General features: G+C 34.1%; 1 long non-coding RNA gene across 3 annotated transcripts in view; it reads left to right on the top strand.

Annotated features, from left to right (window-relative positions):
• Nucleotides 1-14086, top strand: part of LOC148312311 (uncharacterized) — a 122719-nt gene that overhangs the window by 98699 nt on the left and 9934 nt on the right. The window contains exons 4-5 of one of the 3 annotated variants that reach the window (XR_015839252.1): nt 684-830; nt 2158-2451. The exons of 1 other annotated variant lie outside the window; for it this stretch is intronic. This is a non-coding gene — a long non-coding RNA (uncharacterized LOC148312311). Of the gene's footprint in view, nt 1-683; nt 831-2157; nt 2452-14086 lie in introns of those variants that run through there. One more of the 3 variants, XR_015839251.1, reaches the window with a different exon arrangement.

Below are 14086 nucleotides of genomic sequence, written 5' to 3'. Positions count from 1 at the left end.
GTATGTATTTATTTAAAATTTAAACACTTCAAAATTGTATTAAAATAATGTCTATAAACTATAGTCTACAGTTGACCTGATGATGGAATGGTTATTCCGAAACCGGTAGTCGTATAGTAGGTTTTTTTGATTAGTATTAAAACAACAATAACAAAATTTTTCTCATTATCGTATATACATATATCTATATCCTTATCGGTATATAGTTGACCTGATGATGGAATGGTTGATTGTGAAGAGAAATATATTTTTTGAGTGGTATTACACAAAGTGAACGATGAATGATAAGGAGAGTGTTATATTACCATGCCACAAAGTCAATAATACTTTTAACATTTAAAACAATGTTTTATATATATATTTTTTTAAATGAAATATTTGTAAAAAAATGTTAAATATGTAAAATAAAGGTCATTGAGTGAAGCGAAAAAATTGGCATACTCAAAAAAATCACTTGTTCAAACGAACAAAAATTTGGGATAAAAAAACTTAAAATAATTGGCTAAAAATTTTAAAAAATTAAACAAAATTTAATCTCGTCAATCCTTTATTAAAAAAATATATATCTGTAAATGATTTTTATTAAAAATAAATACATTAATTGACGCTAAATAAGCTGGTTTGATGCAATGGACAAGAAAAACTGTCGTTTTCACCGGTTGATCTTTCTTATTGCGAACCAGCTAGAGCGTTCTTCGGTTGGAGCCGCTCGCGGGGTGATCACCGGCGACTGACGCTCTTGTGGCTGCATAATGTCGCTTTGAAGAAAGCAATATTAACGGAAGACTAAGGACGATTGATATATTGGATTATTCTTCAGTAAAAGGTGCGTATAATATTATCAAGTTATCAATATTTACAACATTTTGAGTGTGTCCAAATACTTGTTCACAAATCTGGATTATCTCCAATTAGGAGCTATTTTTTTCATAATTTTTTTGACATCTTAACAATGATGAAGAAGAATATGTATATCTGGGCATTTACAGGGCTTACGACCGTCATAGGCTAGTTTAAGTGATCCACATTACACACGTGTAGGATTCTCCAATTCTACCCATGATTTACAACCACATTATAGCTCGAAACACAGTGCTTGATTTCACTAGAATTTCACTAGAGACATCTATCGTGGGATGCGGGAAGCTTCTTTGCTCAGCATAAACTCTTTCATTTGTTGTTAGGTCCGAATTCTGGATTATTATGGGTAGTTGACACCATGGGAAGAATTGGTGAATGTTGCACGTGTGTAAAGTGATCACTTAACCAAGCCTATGACGGTCGTAAACCCTGTAAATACCCAGACTTATGTATATTATTCTTCTTCACATATGTTAAAAAAAAAATCCTTATCCGCACCCAATGGTGCATAGGGCACTGCGTCATATAAACGCAGTGTTATCTTGATCGTTTACACATGAAGGAAAGGTAATCAGCCTTCCGCTTCAGGTACCAGTCCAGGGTAATATTGAATAAATATAACAGTGAAAAAATCACTTATATTTATTTTACCCCCCTTGGGAATCGAACCCGGAACCTCCAGAGCGGTAGCCGAGCGTGCTGACCATTACACTACAGAGGCGGACAAAAAAAAAACGTTAAGATGTCAGAAATGTAAACGTTTATTATTATTTTAATTTTTTAGATTTTCATGGTTGTTCAGCCGAATACTATGCCGTGAGTCATTACACACCATACCAATGGAAGGCGACATATCGCTCACTCCTTTCAAGAACGTCATAAATCAAAAATCGACAATTTTGAGTTGTGCATGTTTTCGTAATGCCCAGAAAATGTACTATATCCCAGCAAAAGCGGCATATTTTTAACTTAATATTTACCCGCTACAGGGCTGAAAGTGTTGTTTTTGCATTTTGAAGAAAAGGTATCGTTTAATTATTTTTTTAAATATACTAAATATTTTTCAAATGGAAAAAAAAACCTACAGGTTTTACCTAAAAAGATCTGTTGCACAGTAAAAAGTTCAATAAGTGGCTTGATATGTATTTTTAATACATTGTGTTTTATTTTTAAACCTTAAAAACGTTCTCCTGAAAAATCAACTTTTTTGATTTATGACGTTCTTGAAAGGAGTGAGCGATATGTATATATTTAGTATAGCTCAGTAAGACCAGAATCATCTCCCAAAATCTACAGTTGGCCATCCACAACGTCGAAGAACTCAAAAAGCTGCTCTCTGGCTCGTGATCGTCACTCAGGGAGGCATACTGACCAACATCCAGACTGTGCTACTTGCCAAAGAAGACCGGGAAATAGTCGGTTGTTCTTTTCCCCAACAGTTCCTGTTCAACGCTCCGAGATCGAATGACGACGTTTAATTTTGTGATTTCGTATATTTTGAAAGTATTTTTTCTAGAAGTATGTTGTCCGCCTCCGTGGTGTAATGGTTAGCGTGTTTAGGTACCGAGCTGGAGGTCCCAGGTTCGATTCTAAGGAGGGGGGGGTGAAAATAAATATTAGTAATTTTACACTTTAATATTTATTTAGTATTACCCTGGACTGGTTCCTGAAGCGCGGGAGTGATCGCCTTGCCTTCCAGTAAGTGACGATCAAGATAACACTGCGTCCATATGATGCAGTGCCCTATGCACCATTTTGCTTGGACAAGGGTTAGAAGATGCTTTCTAGGGATGGAAAGGAGAGTTAATGCAAGGAGCAGAGTGAATGGTGCGCTGAAATCAGTTATAGAAAATAAAAGACTAACAGCGAAAGCTAAACTGGCAGTAATTGTATGGGTTCCAAACATTTTTAATTTGTTGCCGACGGATGTTAGAGGTCAAAATAAAATATGGAACAAAGGCAAAATAAGGGAATGGGTGAATGATCAAGAGTTGATTTTATGAAAATTGTACAATGTTAATATTCTTAATTTTTTCTCTCTTTTTGTGTGTATATTAGGTTAAAATAGATAAAAAATTATAAAAATGTATGTAAAAAGAACTCAACCAACAAGACACACAAGGTGGCTTGGTGGGTCTTTGCAAAAAATATTTTTAATATGTTTATAATTCATATTATTTTTTGACATCTCATCAAAGATGAAGAAGAATATGGATGTCTGGGCATTTACGGGGCAGACGACCGTCATAAGGCTGGTTTAAGTGATCCCTTCACACACGTGTAACATTCATCAATTCTACCCATTACTGACAACCACACTACTTAAATTCTTGGAAGTTCTATATATATGAACCAATATAGAATCCTTGTTCTTGAATCACTAGAACTTCACTAGAGACATCTAATGGTGAGAAGAAAAGAAACTTTTTACTGAGCAGAAACTCTTTTATTAGTATGTGAGGTCCGAATCCTGGATTATAAAATACCCAGACCTCCATATTCTTCTTCATCTTTGATGAGATGTCAAAAAATAATATGAAGATAATTCCTGTAATTGGAGATAATCCAGATTTTGTGAACAAGTATTTGGACACCTCAAAACGTTGTAAATGTTTATAATTGTCATTTAAAATAAATGAATACAATTTATGTAATTAAAAATATAAAAAAAGGAGACAGAGTGGTGTGGCGTTCTGTTCTCTCTGCCTACCCCTGCGGGGAGCAGCGAGATGGTTAGTTAGTTAGTTACATCAAATCGAGATGATAGCACAGGATACAATGCCGCAATTTTTGGACCCCTTTATCAGCCTCCATAAACGTCAGACCAAACCTCGTATCTCACAAAAATATACTCTACAATTGCCTCATATATTTGTTTTACCATTCTTTCCTCGCTCATTCGTTCCACATGTCCAAACCATCTCAACACACCTTCCTAAGTTTGCTGGATAGTGCTTATCTCAGCCTTGCATTCATTCCTTATATGATATTATCCCCATTGGAACATCTACCAAACATGGTTTTGCCGCACTGAGAGATTGTATTCCATTGTTGGGTAATATATCCAAAATAAAACAAGGTCTGTTGGATTGAATTCTAAATATATTTATGTATATGTTAATACGTGACGCGTTTCGTCTTCTTAGGACATTATCGAACACGTGTGTTTGAGTGTTTGATAATGTCCTAAGAATACGAAACGCGTCACGTATTAAGATATACATAAATAAATGTAGAATTCAATCCAACAAACCTTGTTTTATTTTGGATTATATTACCCAACAATTTAATATGGAATTCTACCGACTGTCTGCAGTTACAATAAATAGATTGTATTCCGACTGCATTCAGTCTACTTTCATCCTTCTTTTGCCAACTCCATGACTTCGTGGGTTCGATTCCCGATTGTAAAATATTTTCAAGAAATATTTATTTTCAATTGGTCTGGGTGTTGTGGTGTGTTTTTCACATTTACTTTCCCTATCCTTACTATCCTACCTACAGATCTATAGACAAGCCTCTTATAGAGGCATTGCGGTTTGTTCCTTCGAAATAAGAAAAATATTTAACTTTTTAATTTTATAAAATGTGCCTTTGGCACAGGGAAACTCACTGAAGGCACATTATTGTAAATTGTAATTACGTATATGATGAATGATTAGTAAATAAATATGATGCACTGCCTTGTGCACCATTGGGGCGGATGTAAAAATCATTTCCGCCATAATATTTTCCCTAATTCATTCACAGTGAAGCGCCCTTGAGGTAGTATTATACGAAATGGCTCTATATTATATTAAAATTATCCAAATTTATTATTGTAATTATTAGCGAGTGTTTTTGCCAAGAATTTTCACTTTTGAATATTTTATTTATTTTAATTTTATTGAAGCTTTATGTACAGTAAAGATATATGTAAGAAGCAATATCTTCCAACCAATCTAAAACAGACTAGTTTGGTACCATATATAGCTGTTTGCAATCAGAGGTGCTTGAACACTTGCTTGTGTCGGATTGTGGTCCCGTGGTTAGTGTCGCGGATTCTTAAGTCAGAGTTTCTCGGTTCGAACGCACTCTACCACAATTTGATACCTATTTCTAACCATGAGCCGCTTAGGCTCACAGAAATAGTATGAAATTTTAATATTTGTGTTAATAATAAAAACAAAAATATTTCTCCATTTAAAAAAAATACTGTTATAACAAAGTAATGAAGAATTTCTGTGATTTTTTTACATATTTAAGTATGTAAATATATTTTTTGACATCTCAACAAAGATAAGGAATAATATGGAATTCTGGGCATTATTTGCAGGGTTCACGACCGTCATATGCACGATTGAGTAATCAATTTAACTATCTAACTAACTAACTAACGATCACGCCGCTTCCCCGCAGGGGTAGGCAGAGAGAATAGAACGCCACACCACTCTGTCTTTGCAAACATTCTTCGCCTCTTCCACGTTCATGCATCTCCTCATACCCGCCGATTATTACGACTCCTAACCTGACCACTTTCAAGTATTTGGAATACCTGATCGTGCCATAATTTTCTCGGTCTTCCTCAGCTTCTTTTCCCGATTACATTCGCCTCATAAATTTATTTTACCGTTCTTTCCTCACTCATTTGTTCTACATGTCCAAACCATCTCAACACACCTTTCTTAATGGTCAATTTACACTTTTTAAAATAAAAAAAAAACATTAAAAAATCATAAATTACAAATTGATGATAATAATGGATTTTTTCGCGTTTTTTTTTTTCGTTTTTATGTTTTTGTAGATACGAGGTATTGCACCGCCAGTTTAAACGATGTTTTTTACTCCTCAGAGCAGTAACCCTACGTCCTGTGCTGCCTACCTTTGTACTGCGCGCAATGACGAGCGATTTTTTGTTCTTTTTCAAATAAAAAGGGGCCGATTTACCCCTGTTCTTTCCCCTTCCGACGCATTGTATTTTTGCGAAAAAAACTGAAAAAAAAACTCCCCGCCATCTGTCGCTCTTGTCGCGATGCAAAAAACTGCAATCGGCCCCAAGGTGACGTCTGGACTTGGAGCTGTGAGATCACTGGTTCGAATAAGATGGAATAACGAAGATTCAATGACGAAATTGAATTGGAAAAATTGCTTTGCTTATAAATCACGCCTTTTTGTCCGCCTCCATAGTGTAATGGTCAGCACGCTCGGCTACCGTTCTGGAGGTCCCGGGTTCGATTCCCAAGGGGGGTAAAATAAATATTAAAGTGATTTTTTCACTGTCATATTTATTCAATATTGCCCTGGACTGGTACCTGAAGCGGAGGGCTGATCACCTTTCCTTCATGTGTAAACGATCAAAATCACACTGCGTTTATATGACGCAGTGCCCTATGCACCATTGGGGTGCGGATAAGGGTTTTATTATTATTATTATTATTATAAATCACTCTAAATCTATAATAAAGACTAGTTTCGAACCATTTTGAAATTAAATTGATTAATATTATTCCTTGACATCTCATCAAAGATGAAGAAGAATATGGAAGTCTGGGCATTTACGGGGCTGACGACCGTCACAGGCTGGTTTAAGTGATCAATTTACACACGTGTAACATTCACCAATTCTACCCATTATTGACAACCACACTACTCAAATTCTTGGAAGCTCTATATACCATATCACTCACTCCTTTCAAGAACGTCATAAATAAAAAAAACTCGATTTTACAGGAAAACGCTTTTAAAGTTTAAAAATATAATACAATGTATTAAAAATAAATATCAAGCCACTTATTGAACTTTTAACTGTGCAACAGATCTTTTAAAGTAAAACCTGAAGGTTTTTTCTCCATTTGAAAAATATATAGTTTATTTTAAAAAATAATTAAACAATACGCTTTCTTCAAAATGCAAAAACAACACTTTCTGCCCTGTAGCGGGTATAAATTAAGTTAAAAATATGCCGCTTCTGCTGGGATATAGTAAATTTTCTGGACATTCCAAAAACATGCCCCAACTGAAAATTGACGAATTTTGATTTGTGACGTTCTTGAAAGGAGTGAGCGATATGTGAACCAATTTTGAAACATTGTTCTTGAATCACTAGAACTTCACTAGAGACATCTATTGGCTTGATGAACACACTCAAAATCTTGTTAATTTATCTTAAGAAATTGATTTTAAGAAATCCTTAAAATTATGAATACGAAAAGTCAGAAAATGCAACATTTTCAAACAACAGAAATTCATAAAAATAAAAATTAATTATATGACAATGACTAAAGCCTCCCCCCTATTGTTTATGTTTCCAGTGATAATAAAAAAAAAATTAAATTAAAATAAAATAAATAAATTAAAATAAGAAACACCTCGTACGTCCTTCCAGGTCCCAAGGACCCAAATCTAAAATATAGAATTATCTCCACATACGTTGTTTAAAAATGATACGGAATGCATCGAAACACGTGTCTCAGTAGATTTGAAGAAATAGTGGTATTAACTAAGTAAAAGATAAATTGAAAATAATTCATTATCCCTAAAAAAATACTGGAATTTACCATGTAAAACATAAATTAAAATTGGATACATAAAACCACAAACTGACTGTCGAATCAATTAACGAAAGTTCCATATTCTTCTTCATATCTCACTCCTTTCAACAACGTTACGGGAATCGAACCTGGGATCTGCAGCACGGTAGCTAAACACGCTGACCATTACACCACGGAGGCGAACAAATTTCAAATTAATTTAATAATATTATTCAATAGTCTCTTAACCCATCCGCATATATATCGCTCAATCCTTTCAAGAATGTCATAAATCAAAAATCGTCGATTTTCAGTTGTGCATGTTTTCGGAATGCCCAGAAAATGTACTATATCCCAGCAAAAGCGCCATATTTTTAGCCTAATATTTACCCGCTACAGGGCAGAAAGTGTTGTTTTTGCATTTTGAAGGAAAGGTATTGTTTAATTATTTTTTTAAATATATTAAATATTTTTTCAAATGGAGAAAAAATATTCTGGTTTTACTTTAAAAGATCTGTAGCACAGTGAAAAGTTCAGTAAGTGGCTTAGTATTTATTTTTAATATACTGTATTATATTTTTAAGCTTTAAAAACGATCTCCTGAAAAATCAAGTTAGTGATTTATGACGTTCTTGAAAGGAGTGAGCGATATGTAAATATATATTTTTTTACTCAGTAAAATATTTTGCTTGTAGCATTATGATATGAAATAATTAAAGGTAGGTAATGAAAAGTGAAAAGTTCGATAAGTGGCTTGATATTTATTTTTAATATACTGTATTATATTTTTAATCTTTAAAAACGATCTCCTGAAAAAATCAGTTTTTTTATTTATTTATGACGTTGTTGAAAGGAGTGAGCGATATGCTGAGATGTTAAAATCAACGTCAATTTTTTTTTAAATTAAAGACTTATATTTCTAAATCATATTTGTAAATCGTGTTTTATTTCTTACCCCTAAAATTCGTAGCAGCAGTTTTTGGTTTCAACTATTTTATAGGTATTTTTTATGCGACCCTGTTTTTTAAAACACAATACGTTTCGATTTCATGGTGTTTCCCGTCATCCGAAATAAATCCCCCTTTCGGATATCCTTATTTCGCCCGAGGTTAATTTTTTCGATGATTTGGTTAAAAAAATGAGCGAAAACTCAATTTTTAAAATATTATCACCCCCTATTAGATAATTTGCAGCTGTATGAAAATACACAATAATAAAAAAAGTGATCACATCTAGAGTGACTAGCCACATGGACGTTAGATTTTTACACATTTTACATTTTTGACATGGAAGTCTGGACATTTACAGGACTTTTGACCTGTCATAGACTGGTTGAGTGTAACATTCATCGATTCTACCTATGATTGACAACCACACTACTCAAATTCTTAACTAACTAACTAACTAACTATCACGCCGCTTCCCCGCAGGAGTAGGCAGAGAGAATAGAGCGCCACACCACTCTGTCCTTGCAAACATTCTTCGCCTCTTCCACGTTCATGCATCCCCTCATACCCGCCGATTATTACGACTCCTAACCTGACCACTTTCAAGTATTTGGCATACCTGATCGTGCCATGTTTTTCTCGGTCTTCCTCTGCTTCTTTTCCAACTACATTCGCCTCATAAATTTGTTTAACCGTTCATTCCTCACTCATACGTTCCACATGTCGAAACCATCTCAACTCACCTTTCTTAATTTTATCGATAATTCTTATCTCAGTCTTGCATTCCTTCCTTATTTCACTATTCGCACATCTATCATACATCGTTTTGTCGCACATTCTTCTGAGAGATCGCATTTCGGCTGCATTCATCCTTCTTTTGCCAACTCCATGTTTCACTTCCATACATTAGAGTTGCAGCCAGGACTCCGTTGTGCACTGCCATAATAATTTTAAGAATGTAAAAGTAGGAATGCCGAGAAAATTAATTAAATTATAAAAAAAGCTTTTGTAAACATATTAAAAAAATATGTACATCTATAAAATAAACGATCACATTATCATCACAGAAATTATTTGAGATAAAATGCATTTTTCGATTATTTAGCACATAACCTCACATTTTGACAGCTGGCCCAGACTCTAATGAAGCAAAGGTCTTGTCGTGCGGCGAGTGACGTCAGCCTTGAGCCGGCCAATAGGAAATAACCAATAGCACCACAGACAATTTCCGAAATATGATTTCCAATCAATTTACAACATTTTGAGTGTGTCTAAATACTTATAAAATGGAAGATCGCAAAGTCAGTGCTTCAAATATAAATTAAATTAAAAATAAAATCACTGTTGAGTTTACTATACATTTAGCATTTTCAATGTTTTCGATTGAATATGTAGAACTTCACAACAGAATATATAGAACTTCCAAGAATTTGAGTAGTGTGGTTGTCAATAATGGGTAGAATTGGTGAATGTTACACGTGTGTAAAGCGATCACTTAAACCAGCCTATGACGGTCGTCAGCCCCGTAAATAGTCAGCGTGTTTAGCTACCGTACTGGAGGTCCCGGGTTCGACTCCCAGGGGGGGTGAAAATAAATATTAGTGATTTTACACTGTAATATTTATTTAATATTACCCTGGACTGGTTCCTGAAGCGCAAGAGTGATCACCTTGCCTTCATGTAAGTAATGATCAAGATAACACTGCGTCAATTCGATGCAGTGCCCTATGCACCATTGGGTGCGGATAAGGGTTATAATAATAATAAAAGTATCGAAATTGGTTCATATGTATAGAACTTCCAAGAATTTGAGTAGTGTGGTTTTCAAAAATGGGTAGAATTGGTGAATGTTACACGTGTGTAAAGTGATCACTTAAACCAGCATATGACGGTCGTCAGCCCCGTAAATGCCCAGACTTCCATATTCTTCTTCATCTTTGATGAGATGTCACAAAATTTTCAATTAAATTTCAATTTTCAATAATATATTAATACTATATAATAATATATTAATTCCGTAGTGTAATGGTCAGCACGCTCGGCTATCGTTCTGGAGGTTCCGGGTTCGATTCCCAAGAGGGGTAAAATAAATATAAGTGATTTTTTCACTGTCATATTTATTCAATATTATCCTGGACTGGTACCTGAAGCGGAGGGCTGATCACCTTACCTTCATGTGTAAACGATCAAGATAACACTGCGTTTATATGACGCAGTGCCCTATGCACCATTGGGGTGCGGATAAGGGTTATATTATTAATTCATACACTTATTAATTGAATTTAAATTAAAACTACTCAAAATAAAATTTTTATTGACCACAAAGCGAATACCAACATCCTACAACATACACAATTTTATAAACATATATAATGATTAAAGAAAACACTTGTTTTTTACCACTTGAGTTTTATTATAGACTACATGTTTCAGAAGTTAAACTTCCATCATTCAGGTCTGTATAGTAACTAAAATATAAAATATAAAATCGTTCTATAAATAAGGAGAGGGGAAATTAAGGGGAAGAGGTTAGTCAAGGAACGGAGTTTGAAAACAAAGGAAAAATGGAAAGCAATGGCGAAGAATTTTGAAACAATATATTATTTAATAAATTATTATTAGAATTCAGGTTTTTTTGTATTTCTAAATTTTCAAGATAATTCATAATTTGGCCTTTATATGGAACAAGGTGTAATAATTTTAATTTATGAGAGTGAAATGAGTGATTAGTATCTATTATGTGATTTGCAAATTCCGAAAAATAATTACTAACAAGACCGCTATGATGTTCTTTAATTCTAATCTAACATATCGCTCACTCCTTTCAAGAACGTCATAAATAAAAAAACTTGATTTTTCAGGAGAACGTTTTTTAAGTTTAAAAATATAAAATACAATGTATTAAAAATAAATATCAAGCCACTTATTGAACTTTTTACTGTGCAACAGATCTTTTAAGGTAAAACCTGAAGGTTTTTTCTCCATTTGAAAAATATTCAGTTTATTAAAAAAAATAATTAAACACTACCTTTTCTTCAAAATGCAAAAACAACACTTTCTGCCCTGTAGTGGGTAAATATTTAGTTAAAAATATGCCGCTTTTGCTGGGATATAGTACATTTTTTGGGCATTCCGAAAACATGCACACCTGAAAATTGACGATTTTTGATTTATGACGTTCTTGAAAGGAGTGAGCGATATATAATACATTTTTTACTTCATAGGTACTTTTTTAAATAATGTATATGTTTTGATATTATAAGATAGTATGATGTAAGTAAATAGGTATATGTGTTGTGATCCACTATCGTGGACCCCCATTTTCATTTCATGGACCCCCAATTTTTTTTTCGCTGACGTAGACCTCTTGCAGGTTGTCATAGACCCCTAGGGGTCGATATAGACCACTTTGGGAATCACTGATCTAAATAATGCTTAAGATAGCTCTGCAGCAATACGACACAGTGCCCTTTGCATCATTTTATTCAAATAAGGTTCAGAAGAAGGAGCGAATGACAAAACACACAACAAATAAAACAAAATTAACAAGTAATAACAATACTTTATTTAGATAAAGCTTTAATTTACACATACATCTAAATTTATTACATCCATAAATTTTTCGTTATATGAAGTGATTTGTAATACGATACAACATTTAAAAAAAAATAATTCAAAGATGAAGCCGGGAAGATATAAAGGTAGTAAATGTCCGCCTCCGTAGTGTAATGGTCAGCACGCTCGGCTACCGTACTGGAGTTCCCGGGTTCCATTCCCAGAGGGGGGGTCAAATAAACATGGTTGATTTTTTCACCCTAATATTTATTCGATATTACCCTGGACTGGTACCTGAGGCGGAGGGCTGACCACCTTTCCTTCATGTGTTAACGATCAAGATAACACTGTGTTTATATGATGCAGTGCCCTATGCACCACTGTGGTGCGAATAAGGGTTTAAAGAGGATAAAGATATGTCCTTTTGGTGAATATAGAAAAAATGCGATACAATGAATCATATAACAGGTGTGGTCAGGTCAGAAGTCGGATTAATCGGCGGGTCTGTACGAGGAGATGAATGAATGCGGAAGAGGCGAAGATTGTTTGCAAAGACAGATTGGTGTGGCGTTCTATTCTCCCTGTTTTAGAGTGATCTTACACAAAGTGAATGATGAACGATATGGAGACTTTATTTATTGTAACTGCAGACAGTTGGTAGAATTCCATATTGAATTGTTGGGTAATATATCCAAAATTAAACAAGGTTTATAAGACATCTCATCAAAGATGAAGAAGAATATGGAAGTCTGGGCATTTACGGGGCTGACGACCGTCATAGGCTGGTTTATGTGATCACTTTACACACGTGTAATGCACCAATTCTACCCATTATTGACAACCACACTACTCAAATTCTTGGAAGTTCTATATATATGAACCAATTTAGAAGCCTTGTTCTTGAATCACTAGAACTTCACTAGAGACATCTATTGGTGAGATGTAAAGAAGCTTTTTACTAAGCAGAAACTCTTATATTAGTATGTGAGGTCCGAATCCTGGATTATAATCACACACATGAGAAACGCCAGAAAATACCATTTTCATTTTAATTATTTAAGCTTATAATTTGACCAGATAATTTATTTACAACATTTTGAGTGTGTCCAAATACTTGTTCACAAAATCTGGATTATCTCCAATTACAGGAGTTATTTTTCAAATTAATCATATGAAAAATACCTCCTGTAATTGGAGATAATCCAGATTTTGTGAACTAGTATTTGGACTCACTCAAAATGTTGTCTTATAAACTTTGTTTAATTTTGGATATATTACCCAACAATTCGATATGGAGAGTGTAATATTACCATAACACAAAGTCAACAATGCTTTTAATAAACGAAATATCGATATGTTTTTACGGCAACCCTTAAAAAAAGATGGCGTTTATTCCCTTTGTATCTTCCGGCTTTCATGTATAAAAATATATCTGAAAAAAAATATGAAAAATAATACATTCATAAATTAAAAATTATTGCCTTTTTTTAAAATTATTATTATCAGGAACAAACACTTGATTTCTAGACTGTCTCTAGAAAATTTAATTTTATAACGGGCCAAGTCTGTATATTTACAGGTATATACAAAAAAATTAGATAAATATGAAGATGAAGAAGAATATGGACTAATTAAAATGTAACTTTGTTTTAAAATCGTTAGTTCGTTCGTTCGAACCCTTATCCGCACCCCAATGGTGCATAGGGCACTGCATCATATAAACGTTGATCGTTAACACACGAAGGAAAGGTGATCAGCCCTTCGCATCGGGTACCAGTCCAGGGTAATGTTGAATAAATATCAAAATGAAAAAATCACTTATATTTATTGGAACCCCCTCTGGGAATCGAGCCCGGTACGTCCAGAACGGTAGCCGAACGTGCTGACCATTGCACTACGGAGGCGGACAAGTTTTAAAATCACTATAAATATTTTATTGTAACTTGATTATAATGTCTGCCGGTTTCCAAGCTAACCGCTTCGTCAGGTAGACATTATAATTAAGTTATAATAAAATATTTATGGTGATTTTAAAACAAAGATACATTTTAATTATAAAATGAAAAATCACAAAGTTAGTGCTTCAAATATAAATTATAAGAATATGGAAGTCTGGGTATTTACAGGGCTGACGACGTGTTATAGGCAGAGGCGTGCATTCTTTATAGGCAGAAAAGCAGTGCCTACCTTGGATTACTGGCGTTCCATATAGAA

Source organism: Brachycentrus maculatus, unplaced genomic scaffold (assembly GCF_059751285.1).
Source record: "Brachycentrus maculatus isolate JH-2025_06_01 unplaced genomic scaffold, ASM5975128v1 h1tg000043l, whole genome shotgun sequence".
Classification (NCBI taxonomy): Eukaryota; Metazoa; Arthropoda; class Insecta; order Trichoptera; family Brachycentridae; genus Brachycentrus; species Brachycentrus maculatus.
The sequence above is the reverse complement of the archived record's forward strand: the minus strand, read 5'-3'. Positions and strand labels throughout refer to the sequence as shown.